Below are 14,833 nucleotides of genomic sequence, written 5' to 3' on the forward strand. Positions count from 1 at the left end.
TGGAGTTTAACTAGACACAGACATGTGGTGGTGGTTAAACAACTTTACTGAGGATGATGGGGTTTAACTAGACACAGACATATGGTGGTTAAACAACTTTACTGAGGATGATGGGGTTTAACTAGACACAGACATATGGTGGTGGTTAAACAACTTTACTGAGGATGATGGGGTTTAACAAGACACAGACATGGTGGTTAAACAACTTTACTGAGGATGATGGGGTTTAACTAGACACAGACATATGGTGGTGGTTAAACAACTTTACTGAGGATGATGGGGTTTAACTAGACACAGACATATGGTGGTTAAACAACTTTACTGAGGATGATGGTGTTTAACTAGACACAGACATATGGTGGTTAAACAACTTTACTGAGGATGATGGGGTTTAACTAGACACAGACATATGGTGGTTAAACAACTTTACTGAGGATGATGGTGTTTAACTAGACACAGACATATGGTGGTTAAACAACTTTACTGAGGATGATGGGGTTTAACTAGACACAGACATATGGTGGTTAAACAACTTTACTGAGGATGATGGTGTTTAACTAGACACAGACATGGTGGTTAAACAACTTTACTGAGGATGATGGGGTTTAACTAGACACAGACATATGGTGGTGGTTAAACAACTTTACTGAGGATGATGGTGTTTAACTAGACACAGACATATGGTGGTTAAACAACTTTACTGAGGATGATGGGGTTTAACTAGACACAGACATATGGTGGTTAAACAACTTTACTGAGGATGATGGTGTTTAACTAGACACAGACATATGGTGGTTAAACAACTTTACTGAGGATGATGGGGTTTAACTAGACACAGACATATGGTGGTTAAACAACTTTACTGAGGATGATGGTGTTTAACTAGACACAGACATATGGTGGTTAAACAACTTTACTGAGGATGATGGTGTTTAACTAGACACAGACATATGGTGGTGGTTAAACAACTTTACTGAGGATGATGGGGTTTAACTAGACACAGACATATGGTGGTGGTTAAACAACTTTACTGAGGATGATGGGGTTTAACTAGACACAGACATATGGTGGTTAAACAACTTTACTGAGGATGATGGTGTTTAACTAGACACAGACATATGGTGGTTAAACAACTTTACTGAGGATGATGGGGTTTAACTAGACACAGACATATGGTGGTGGTTAAACAACTTTACTGAGGATGATGGGGTTTAACTAGACACAGACATATGGTGGTGGTTAAACAACTTTACTGAGGATGATGGGGTTTAACTAGACACAGACATGGTGGTTAAACAACTTTACTGAGGATGATGGGGTTTAACTAGACACAGACATATGGTGGTGGTTAAACAACTTTACTGAGGATGATGGGGTTTAACTAGACACAGACATATGGTGGTGGTTAAACAACTTTACTGAGGATGATGGGGTTTAACTAGACACAGACATATGGTGGTTAAACAACTTTACTGAGGATGATGGGGTTTAACTAGACACAGACATATGGTGGTGGTTAAACAACTTTACTGAGGATGATGGGGTTTAACTAGACACAGACATATGGTGGTTAAACAACTTTACTGAGGATGATGGGGTTTAACTAGACACAGACATGTGGTGGTGGTTAAACAACTTTACTGAGGATGATGGGGTTTAACTAGACACAGACATGGTGGTTAAACAACTTTACTGAGGATGATGGGGTTTAACTAGACACAGACATATGGTGGTTAAAAAACTTTACTGAGGATGATGGGGTTTAACTAGACACAGACATATGGTGGTTAAACAACTTTACTGAGGATGATGGGGTTTAACTAGACACAGACATATGGTGGTTAAACAACTTTACTGAGGATGATGGGGTTTAACTAGACACAGACATATGGTGGTGGTTAAACAACTTTACTGAGGATGATGGTGTTTAACTAGACACAGACATATGGTGGTGGTTAAACAACTTTACTGAGGATGATGGGGTTTAACTAGACACAGACATATGATGGTGGTTAAACAACTTTACTGAGGATGATGGGGTTTAACTAGACACAGACATATGATGGTGGTTAAACAACTTTACTGAGAATGATGGGGTTTAACTAGACACAGACATATGGTGGTTAAACAACTTTACTGAGGATGATGGGGTTTAACTAGACACAGACATATGGTGGTGGTTAAACAACTTTACTGAGGATGATGGGGTTTAACTAGACACAGACATGTGGTGGTGGTTAAACAACTTTACTGAGGATGATGGGGTTTAACTAGACACAGACATATGGTGGTGGTTAAACAACTTTACTGAGGATGATGGGGTTTAACTAGACACAGACATATGATGGTGGTTAAACAACTTTACTGAGGATGATGGGGTTTAACTAGACACAGACATATGGTGGTTAAACAACTTTACTGAGGATGATGGGGTTTAACTAGACACAGACATATGGTGGTGGTTAAACAACTTTACTGAGGATGATGGGGTTTAACTAGACACAGACATGGTGGTGGTTAAACAACTTTACTGAGGATGATGGGGTTTAACTAGACACAGACATGGTGGTGGTTAAACAACTTTACTGAGGATGATGGGGTTTAACTAGACACAGACATGGTGGTGGTTAAACAACTTTACTGAGGATGATGGGGTTTAACTAGACACAGACATGGTGGTGGTTAAACAACTTTACTGAGGATGATGGGGTTTAACTAGACACAGACATGGTGGTGGTTAAACAACTTTACTGAGGATGATGGGGTTTAACTAGACACAGACATGGTGGTGGTTAAACAACTTTACTGAGGATGATGGGGTTTAACTAGACACAGACATATGGTGGTTAAACAACTTTACTGAGGATGATGGTGTTTAACTAGACACAGACATATGGTGGTGGTTAAACAACTTTACTGAGGATGATGGGGTTTAACTAGACACAGACATATGGTGGTTAAACAACTTTACTGAGGATGATGGGGTTTAACTAGACACAGACATATGGTGGTGGTTAAACAACTTTACTGAGGATGATGGGGTTTAACTAGACACAGACATATGGTGGTGGTTAAACAACTTTACTGAGGATGATGGGGTTTAACTAGACACAGACATATGGTGGTGGTTAAACAACTTTACTGAGGATGATGGTGTTTAACTAGACACAGACATATGGTGGTGGTTAAACAACTTTACTGAGGATGATGGTGTTTAACTAGACACAGACATATGGTGGTGGTTAAACAACTTTACTGAGGATGATGGGGTTTAACAAGACACAGACATGGTGGTTAAACAACTTTACTGAGGATGATGGGGTTTAACTAGACACAGACATATGGTGGTTAAACAACTTTACTGAGGATGATGGGGTTTAACTAGACACAGACATGGTGGTTAAACAACTTTACTGAGGATGATGGGGTTTAACTAGACACAGACATATGGTGGTTAAACAACTTTACTGAGGATGATGGGGTTTAACTAGACACAGACATATGGTGGTTAAACAACTTTACTGAGGATGATGGGGTTTAACTAGACACAGACATATGGTGGTGGTTAAACAACTTTACTGAGGATGATGGGGTTTAACTAGACACAGACATATGGTGGTTAAACAACTTTACTGAGGATGATGGGGTTTAACTAGACACAGACATGTGGTGGTGGTTAAACAACTTTACTGAGGATGATGGGGTTTAACTAGACACAGACATATGGTGGTGGTTAAACAACTTTACTGAGGATGATGGGGTTTAACTAGACACAGACATATGGTGGTGGTTAAACAACTTTACTGAGGATGATGGGGTTTAACTAGACACAGACATATGGTGGTTAAACAACTTTACTGAGGATGATGGGGTTTAACTAGACACAGACATATGGTGGTTAAACAACTTTACTGAGGATGATGGGGTTTAACTAGACACAGACATATGGTGGTGGTTAAACAACTTTACTGAGGATGATGGGGTTTAACTAGACACAGACATGGTGGTTAAACAACTTTACTGAGGATGATGGGGTTTAACTAGACACAGACATATGGTGGTGGTTAAACAACTTTACTGAGGATGATGGGGTTTAACTAGACACAGACATATGGTGGTGGTTAAACAACTTTACTGAGGATGATGGGGTTTAACTAGACACAGACATGGTGGTTAAACAACTTTACTGAGGATGATGGGGTTTAACTAGACACAGACATATAGTGGTGGTTAAACACCTTTACTGAGGATGATGGGGTTTAACTAGACACAGACATATGGTGGTGGTTAAACAACTTTACTGAGGATGATGGGGTTTAACTAGACACAGACATATGGTGGTGGTTAAACAACTTTACTGAGGATGATGGGGTTTAACTAGACACAGACATATGGTGGTGGTTAAACAACTTTACTGAGGATGATGGGGTTTAACTAGACACAGACATGGTGGTTAAACAACTTTACTGAGGATGATGGGGTTTAACTAGACACAGACATATGGTGGTGGTTAAACAACTTTACTGAGGATGATGGGGTTTAACTAGACACAGACATATGGTGGTTAAACAACTTTACTGAGGATGATGGGGTTTAACTAGACACAGACATATGGTGGTGGTTAAACAACTTTACTGAGGATGATGGTGTTTAACTAGACACATACATATGGTGGTGGTTAAACAACTTTACTGAGGATGATGGGGTTTAACTAGACACAGACATATGGTGGTGGTTAAACAACTTTACTGAGGATGATGGGGTTTAACTAGACACAGACATATGGTGGTTAAACAACTTTACTGAGGATGATGGGGTTTAACTAGACACAGACATATGGTGGTTAAACAACTTTACTGAGGATGATGGGGTTTAACTAGACACAGACATATGGTGGTTAAACAACTTTACTGAGGATGATGGGGTTTAACTAGACACAGACATATGGTGGTTAAACAACTTTACTGAGGATGATGGGGTTTAACTAGACACAGACATATGGTGGTGGTTAAACAACTTTACTGAGGATGATGGGGTTTAACTAGACACAGACATATGGTGGTGGTTAAACAACTTTACTGAGGATGATGGGGTTTAACTAGACACAGACATATGGTGGTGGTTAAACAACTTTACTGAGGATGATGGGGTTTAACTAGACACAGACATGGTGGTTAAACAACTTTACCGAGGATGATGGGGTTTAACTAGACACAGACATATGGTGGTGGTTAAACAACTTTACTGAGGATGATGGGGTTTAACTAGACACAGACATATGGTGGTTAAACAACTTTACTGAGGATGATGGGGTTTAACTAGACACAGACATATGGTGGTTAAACAACTTTACTGAGGATGATGGGGTTTAACTAGACACAGACATATGGTGGTTAAACAACTTTACTGAGGATGATGGGGTTTAACTAGACACAGACATATGGTGGTTAAACAACTTTACTGAGGATGATGGGGTTTAACTAGACACAGACATATGGTGGTGGTTAAACAACTTTACTGAGGATGATGGGGTTTAACTAGACACAGACATGGTGGTTAAACAACTTTACTGAGGATGATGGGGTTTAACTAGACACAGACATATGGTGGTGGTTAAACAACTTTACTGAGGATGATGGGGTTTAACTAGACACAGACATGGTGGTTAAACAACTTTACCGAGGATGATGGGGTTTAACTAGACACAGACATATGGTGGTGGTTAAACAACTTTACTGAGGATGATGGGGTTTAACTAGACACAGACATATGGTGGTTAAACAACTTTACTGAGGATGATGGTGTTTTACAAGACACAGACATGGTGGTTAAACACCTTTACTGAGGATGATGGGGTTTAACTAGACACAGACATATGGTGGTTAAACAACTTTACTGAGGATGATGGGGTTTAACTAGACACAGACATGGTGGTTAAACAACTTTACTGAGGATGATGGGGTTTAACTAGACACAGACATATGGTGGTTAAACAACTTTACTGAGGATGATGGGGTTTAACTAGACACAGACATATGGTGGTGGTTAAACAACTTTACTGAGGATGATGGGGTTTAACTAGACACAGACATATGGTGGTTAAACAACTTTACTGAGGATGATGGGGTTTAACTAGACACAGACATATGGTGGTTAAACAACTTTACTGAGGATGATGGGGTTTAACTAGACACAGACATGGTGGTTAAACAACTTTACTGAGGATGATGGGGTTTAACTAGACACAGACATATGGTGGTTAAACAACTTTACTGAGGATGATGGGGTTTAACTAGACACAGACATATGGTGGTGGTTAAACAACTTTACTGAGGATGATGGGGTTTAACTAGACACAGACATATGGTGGTGGTTAAACAACTTTACTGAGGATGATGGGGTTTAACTAGACACAGACATATGGTGGTTAAACAACTTTACTGAGGATGATGGGGTTTAACTAGACACAGACATATGGTGGTTAAACAACTTTACTGAGGATGATGGGGTTTAACTAGACACAGACATATGGTGGTTAAACAACTTTACTGAGGATGATGGGGTTTAACTAGACACAGACATATGGTGGTGGTTAAACAACTTTACTGAGGATGATGGGGTTTAACTAGACACAGACATATGGTGGTTAAACAACTTTACTGAGGATGATGGGGTTTAACTAGACACAGACATATGGTGGTGGTTAAACAACTTTACTGAGGATGATGGGGTTTAACTAGACACAGACATATGGTGGTGGTTAAACAACTTTACTGAGGATGATGGGGTTTAACTAGACACAGACATATGGTGGTTAAACAACTTTACTGAGGATGATGGGGTTTAACTAGACACAGACATATGGTGGTGGTTAAACAACTTTACTGAGGATGATGGGGTTTAACTAGACACAGACATATGGTGGTGGTTAAACAACTTTACTGAGGATGATGGGGTTTAACTAGACACAGACATATGGTGGTGGTTAAACAACTTTACTGAGGATGATGGGGTTTAACTAGACACAGACATATGGTGGTGGTTAAACAACTTTACTGAGGATGATGGGGTTTAACTAGACACAGACATATGGTGGTTAAACAACTTTACTGAGGATGATGGGGTTTAACTAGACACAGACATTGGTGGTTAAACAACTTTACTGAGGATGATGGGGTTTAACTAGACACAGACATATGGTGGTTAAACAACTTTACTGAGGATGATGGGGTTTAACTAGACACAGACATATGGTGGTTAAACAACTTTACTGAGGATGATGGGGTTTAACTAGACACAGACATGTGGTGGTGGTTAAACAACTTTACTGAGGATGATGGGGTTTAACTAGACACAGACATGGTGGTTAAACAACTTTACTGAGGATGATGGGGTTTAACTAGACACAGACATATGGTGGTTAAACAACTTTACTGAGGATGATGGGGTTTAACTAGACACAGACATATGGTGGTTAAACAACTTTACTGAGGATGATGGGGTTTAACTAGACACAGACATATGGTGGTTAAACAACTTTACTGAGGATGATGGGGTTTAACTAGACACAGACATATGGTGGTGGTTAAACAACTTTACTGAGGATGATGGTGTTTAACTAGACACAGACATATGGTGGTGGTTAAACAACTTTACTGAGGATGATGGGGTTTAACTAGACACAGACATATGATGGTGGTTAAACAACTTTACTGAGGATGATGGGGTTTAACTAGACACAGACATATGGTGGTGGTTAAACAACTTTACTGAGGATGATGGGGTTTAACTAGACACAGACATATGGTGGTTAAACAACTTTACTGAGGATGATGGGGTTTAACTAGACACAGACATATGGTGGTGGTTAAACAACTTTACTGAGGATGATGGGGTTTAACTAGACACAGACATGTGGTGGTGGTTAAACAACTTTACTGAGGATGATGGGGTTTAACTAGACACAGACATATGGTGGTGGTTAAACAACTTTACTGAGGATGATGGGGTTTAACTAGACACAGACATATGATGGTGGTTAAACAACTTTACTGAGGATGATGGGGTTTAACTAGACACAGACATATGGTGGTTAAACAACTTTACTGAGGATGATGGGGTTTAACTAGACACAGACATATGGTGGTGGTTAAACAACTTTACTGAGGATGATGGGGTTTAACTAGACACAGACATGGTGGTGGTTAAACAACTTTACTGAGGATGATGGGGTTTAACTAGACACAGACATGGTGGTGGTTAAACAACTTTACTGAGGATGATGGGGTTTAACTAGACACAGACATGGTGGTGGTTAAACAACTTTACTGAGGATGATGGGGTTTAACTAGACACAGACATGGTGGTGGTTAAACAACTTTACTGAGGATGATGGGGTTTAACTAGACACAGACATGGTGGTGGTTAAACAACTTTACTGAGGATGATGGGGTTTAACTAGACACAGACATGGTGGTGGTTAAACAACTTTACTGAGGATGATGGGGTTTAACTAGACACAGACATATGGTGGTTAAACAACTTTACTGAGGATGATGGTGTTTAACTAGACACAGACATATGGTGGTGGTTAAACAACTTTACTGAGGATGATGGGGTTTAACTAGACACAGACATATGGTGGTTAAACAACTTTACTGAGGATGATGGGGTTTAACTAGACACAGACATATGGTGGTGGTTAAACAACTTTACTGAGGATGATGGGGTTTAACTAGACACAGACATATGGTGGTGGTTAAACAACTTTACTGAGGATGATGGGGTTTAACTAGACACAGACATATGGTGGTGGTTAAACAACTTTACTGAGGATGATGGGGTTTAACTAGACACAGACATATGGTGGTGGTTAAACAACTTTACTGAGGATGATGGGGTTTAACTAGACACAGACATATGGTGGTGGTTAAACAACTTTACTGAGGATGATGGGGTTTAACTAGACACAGACATTGGTGGTTAAACAACTTTACTGAGGATGATGGGGTTTAACTAGACACAGACATATGGTGGTTAAACAACTTTACTGAGGATGATGGGGTTTAACTAGACACAGACATTGGTGGTTAAACAACTTTACTGAGGATGATGGGGTTTAACTAGACACAGACATATGGTGGTTAAACAACTTTACTGAGGATGATGGGGTTTAACTAGACACAGACATATGGTGGTTAAACAACTTTACTGAGGATGATGGGGTTTAACTAGACACAGACATATGGTGGTGGTTAAACAACTTTACTGAGGATGATGGGGTTTAACTAGACACAGACATATGGTGGTTAAACAACTTTACTGAGGATGATGGGGTTTAACTAGACACAGACATGTGGTGGTGGTTAAACAACTTTACTGAGGATGATGGGGTTTAACTAGACACAGACATATGGTGGTGGTTAAACAACTTTACTGAGGATGATGGGGTTTAACTAGACACAGACATATGGTGGTGGTTAAACAACTTTACTGAGGATGATGGGGTTTAACTAGACACAGACATATGGTGGTTAAACAACTTTACTGAGGATGATGGGGTTTAACTAGACACAGACATATGGTGGTTAAACAACTTTACTGAGGATGATGGGGTTTAACTAGACACAGACATATGGTGGTGGTTAAACAACTTTACTGAGGATGATGGGGTTTAACTAGACACAGACTTGGTGGTTAAACAACTTTACTGAGGATGATGGGGTTTAACTAGACACAGACATATGGTGGTGGTTAAACAACTTTACTGAGGATGATGGGGTTTAACTAGACACAGACATATGGTGGTGGTTAAACAACTTTACTGAGGATGATGGGGTTTAACTAGACACAGACATATGGTGGTTAAACAACTTTACTGAGGATGATGGGGTTTAACTAGACACAGACATATGGTGGTGGTTAAACAACTTTACTGAGGATGATGGGGTTTAACTAGACACAGACATATGGTGGTGGTTAAACAACTTTACTGAGGATGATGGGGTTTAACTAGACACAGACATATGGTGGTGGTTAAACAACTTTACTGAGGATGATGGGGTTTAACTAGACACAGACATATGGTGGTGGTTAAACAACTTTACTGAGGATGATGGGGTTTAACTAGACACAGACATATGGTGGTTAAACAACTTTACTGAGGATGATGGGGTTTAACTAGACACAGACATATGGTGGTGGTTAAACAACTTTACTGAGGATGATGGGGTTTAACTAGACACAGACATATGGTGGTTAAACAACTTTACTGAGGATGATGGGGTTTAACTAGACACAGACATATGGTGGTGGTTAAACAACTTTACTGAGGATGATGGGGTTTAACTAGACACAGACATATGGTGGTGGTTAAACAACTTTACTGAGGATGATGGGGTTTAACTAGACACAGACATATGGTGGTGGTTAAACAACTTTACTGAGGATGATGGGGTTTAACTAGACACAGACATATGGTGGTTAAACAACTTTACTGAGGATGATGGGGTTTAACTAGACACAGACATATGGTGGTTAAACAACTTTACTGAGGATGATGGGGTTTAACTAGACACAGACATATGGTGGTTAAACAACTTTACTGAGGATGATGGGGTTTAACTAGACACAGACATATGGTGGTTAAACAACTTTACTGAGGATGATGGGGTTTAACTAGACACAGACATATGGTGGTGGTTAAACAACTTTACTGAGGATGATGGGGTTTAACTAGACACAGACATATGGTGGTGGTTAAACAACTTTACTGAGGATGATGGGGTTTAACTAGACACAGACATATGGTGGTGGTTAAACAACTTTACTGAGGATGATGGGGTTTAACTAGACACAGACATATGGTGGTTAAACAACTTTACTGAGGATGATGGGGTTTAACTAGACACAGACATATGGTGGTGGTTAAACAACTTTACTGAGGATGATGGGGTTTAACTAGACACAGACATATGGTGGTTAAACAACTTTACTGAGGATGATGGGGTTTAACTAGACACAGACATATGGTGGTTAAACAACTTTACTGAGGATGATGGGGTTTAACTAGACACAGACATATGGTGGGTTAAACAACTTTACTGAGGATGATGGGGTTTAACTAGACACAGACATATGGTGGTTAAACAACTTTACTGAGGATGATGGGGTTTAACTAGACACAGACATATGGTGGTGGTTAAACAACTTTACTGAGGATGATGGGGTTTAACTAGACACAGACATATGGTGGTTAAACAACTTTACTGAGGATGATGGGGTTTAACTAGACACAGACATATGGTGGTGGTTAAACAACTTTACTGAGGATGATGGGGTTTAACTAGACACAGACATATGGTGGTTAAACAACTTTACTGAGGATGATGGGGTTTAACTAGACACAGACATATGGTGGTGGTTAAACAACTTTACTGAGGATGATGGGGTTTAACTAGACACAGACATATGGTGGTTAAACAACTTTACTGAGGATGATGGGGTTTAACTAGACACAGACATTGGTGGTTAAACAACTTTACTGAGGATGATGGGGTTTAACTAGACACAGACATATGGTGGTTAAACAACTTTACTGAGGATGATGGGGTTTAACTAGACACAGACATATGGTGGTTAAACAACTTTACTGAGGATGATGGGGTTTAACTAGACACAGACATATGGTGGTTAAACAACTTTACTGAGGATGATGGGGTTTAACTAGACACAGACATATGGTGGTGGTTAAACAACTTTACTGAGGATGATGGGGTTTAACTAGACACAGACATATGGTGGTGGTTAAACAACTTTACTGAGGATGATGGGGTTTAACTAGACACAGACATATGGTGGGTTAAACAACTTTACTGAGGATGATGGGGTTTAACTAGACACAGACATATGGTGGTTAAACAACTTTACTGAGGATGATGGGGTTTAACTAGACACAGACATATGGTGGTGGTTAAACAACTTTACTGAGGATGATGGGGTTTAACTAGACACAGACATATGGTGGTGGTTAAACAACTTTACTGAGGATGATGGGGTTTAACTAGACACAGACATATGGTGGTGGTTAAACAACTTTACTGAGGATGATGGGGTTTAACTAGACACAGACATATGGTGGTGGTTAAACAACTTTACTGAGGATGATGGGGTTTAACTAGACACAGACATATGGTGGTGGTTAAACAACTTTACTGAGGATGATGGGGTTTAACTAGACACAGACATATGGTGGTTAAACAACTTTACTGAGGATGATGGGGTTTAACTAGACACAGACATATGGTGGTGGTTAAACAACTTTACTGAGGATGATGGGGTTTAACTAGACACAGACATATGGTGGTTAAACAACTTTACTGAGGATGATGGGGTTTAACTAGACACAGACATATGGTGGTGGTTAAACAACTTTACTGAGGATGATGGGGTTTAACTAGACACAGACATATGGTGGTGGTTAAACAACTTTACTGAGGATGATGGGGTTTAACTAGACACAGACATAGGTGGTGGTTAAACAACTTTACTGAGGATGATGGGGTTTAACTAGACACAGACATATGGTGGTGGTTAAACAACTTTACTGAGGATGATGGGGTTTAACTAGACACAGACATATGGTGGTTAAACAACTTTACTGAGGATGATGGGGTTTAACTAGACACAGACATATGGTGGTGGTTAAACAACTTTACTGAGGATGATGGGGTTTAACTAGACACAGACATATGGTGGTGGTTAAACAACTTTACTGAGGATGATGGGGTTTAACTAGACACAGACATATGGTGGTGGTTAAACAACTTTACTGAGGATGATGGGGTTTAACTAGACACAGACATATGGTGGTTAAACAACTTTACTGAGGATGATGGGGTTTAACTAGACACAGACATATGGTGGTGGTTAAACAACTTTACTGAGGATGATGGGGTTTAACTAGACACAGACATATGGTGGTGGTTAAACAACTTTACTGAGGATGATGGGGTTTAACTAGACACAGACATATGGTGGTGGTTAAACAACTTTACTGAGGATGATGGGGTTTAACTAGACACAGACATATGGTGGTGGTTAAACAACTTTACTGAGGATGATGGGGTTTAACTAGACACAGACATATGGTGGTGGTTAAACAACTTTACTGAGGATGATGGGGTTTAACTAGACACAGACATATGGTGGTTAAACAACTTTACTGAGGATGATGGGGTTTAACTAGACACAGACATATGGTGGTGGTTAAACAACTTTACTGAGGATGATGGGGTTTAACTAGACACAGACATATGGTGGTGGTTAAACAACTTTACTGAGGATGATGGGGTTTAACTAGACACAGACATATGGTGGTGGTTAAACAACTTTACTGAGGATGATGGGGTTTAACTAGACACAGACATATGGTGGTGGTTAAACAACTTTACTGAGGATGATGGGGTTTAACTAGACACAGACATATGGTGGTTAAACAACTTTACTGAGGATGATGGGGTTTAACTAGACACAGACATATGGTGGTGGTTAAACAACTTTACTGAGGATGATGGGGTTTAACTAGACACAGACATATGGTGGTTAAACAACTTTACTGAGGATGATGGGGTTTAACTAGACACAGACATATGGTGGTGGTTAAACAACTTTACTGAGGATGATGGGGTTTAACTAGACACAGACATATGGTGGTGGTTAAACAACTTTACTGAGGATGATGGGGTTTAACTAGACACAGACATATGGTGGTGGTTAAACAACTTTACTGAGGATGATGGGGTTTAACTAGACACAGACATATGGTGGTGGTTAAACAACTTTACTGAGGATGATGGGGTTTAACTAGACACAGACATATGGTGGTGGTTAAACAACTTTACTGAGGATGATGGGGTTTAACTAGACACAGACATATGGTGGTTAAACAACTTTACTGAGGATGATGGGGTTTAACTAGACACAGACATATGGTGGTGGTTAAACAACTTTACTGAGGATGATGGGGTTTAACTAGACACAGACATATGGTGGTGGTTAAACAACTTTACTGAGGATGATGGGGTTTAACTAGACACAGACATATGGTGGTGGTTAAACAACTTTACTGAGGATGATGGGGTTTAACTAGACACAGACATATGGTGGTGGTTAAACAACTTTACTGAGGATGATGGGGTTTAACTAGACACAGACATATGGTGGTTAAACAACTTTACTGAGGATGATGGGGTTTAACTAGACACAGACATATGGTGGTGGTTAAACAACTTTACTGAGGATGATGGGGTTTAACTAGACACAGACATATGGTGGTGGTTAAACAACTTTACTGAGGATGATGGGGTTTAACTAGACACAGACATATGGTGGTTAAACAACTTTACTGAGGATGATGGGGTTTAACTAGACACAGACATATGGTGGTGGTTAAACAACTTTACTGAGGATGATGGGGTTTAACTAGACACAGACATAGGTGGTGGTTAAACAACTTTACTGAGGATGATGGGGTTTAACTAGACACAGACATATGGTGGTGGTTAAACAACTTTACTGAGGATGATGGGGTTTAACTAGACACAGACATATGGTGGTTAAACAACTTTACTGAGGATGATGGGGTTTAACTAGACACAGACATATGGTGGTGGTTAAACAACTTTACTGAGGATGATGGGGTTTAACTAGACACAGACATATGGTGGTGGTTAAACAACTTTACTGAGGATGATGGGGTTTAACTAGACACAGACATATGGTGGTGGTTAAACAACTTTACTGAGGATGATGGGGTTTAACTAGACACAGACAT

The sequence above is a fragment of the Salvelinus fontinalis genome, unplaced genomic scaffold (assembly GCF_029448725.1).
Source record: "Salvelinus fontinalis isolate EN_2023a unplaced genomic scaffold, ASM2944872v1 scaffold_0052, whole genome shotgun sequence".
NCBI lineage: Eukaryota > Metazoa > Chordata > Actinopteri > Salmoniformes > Salmonidae > Salvelinus > Salvelinus fontinalis.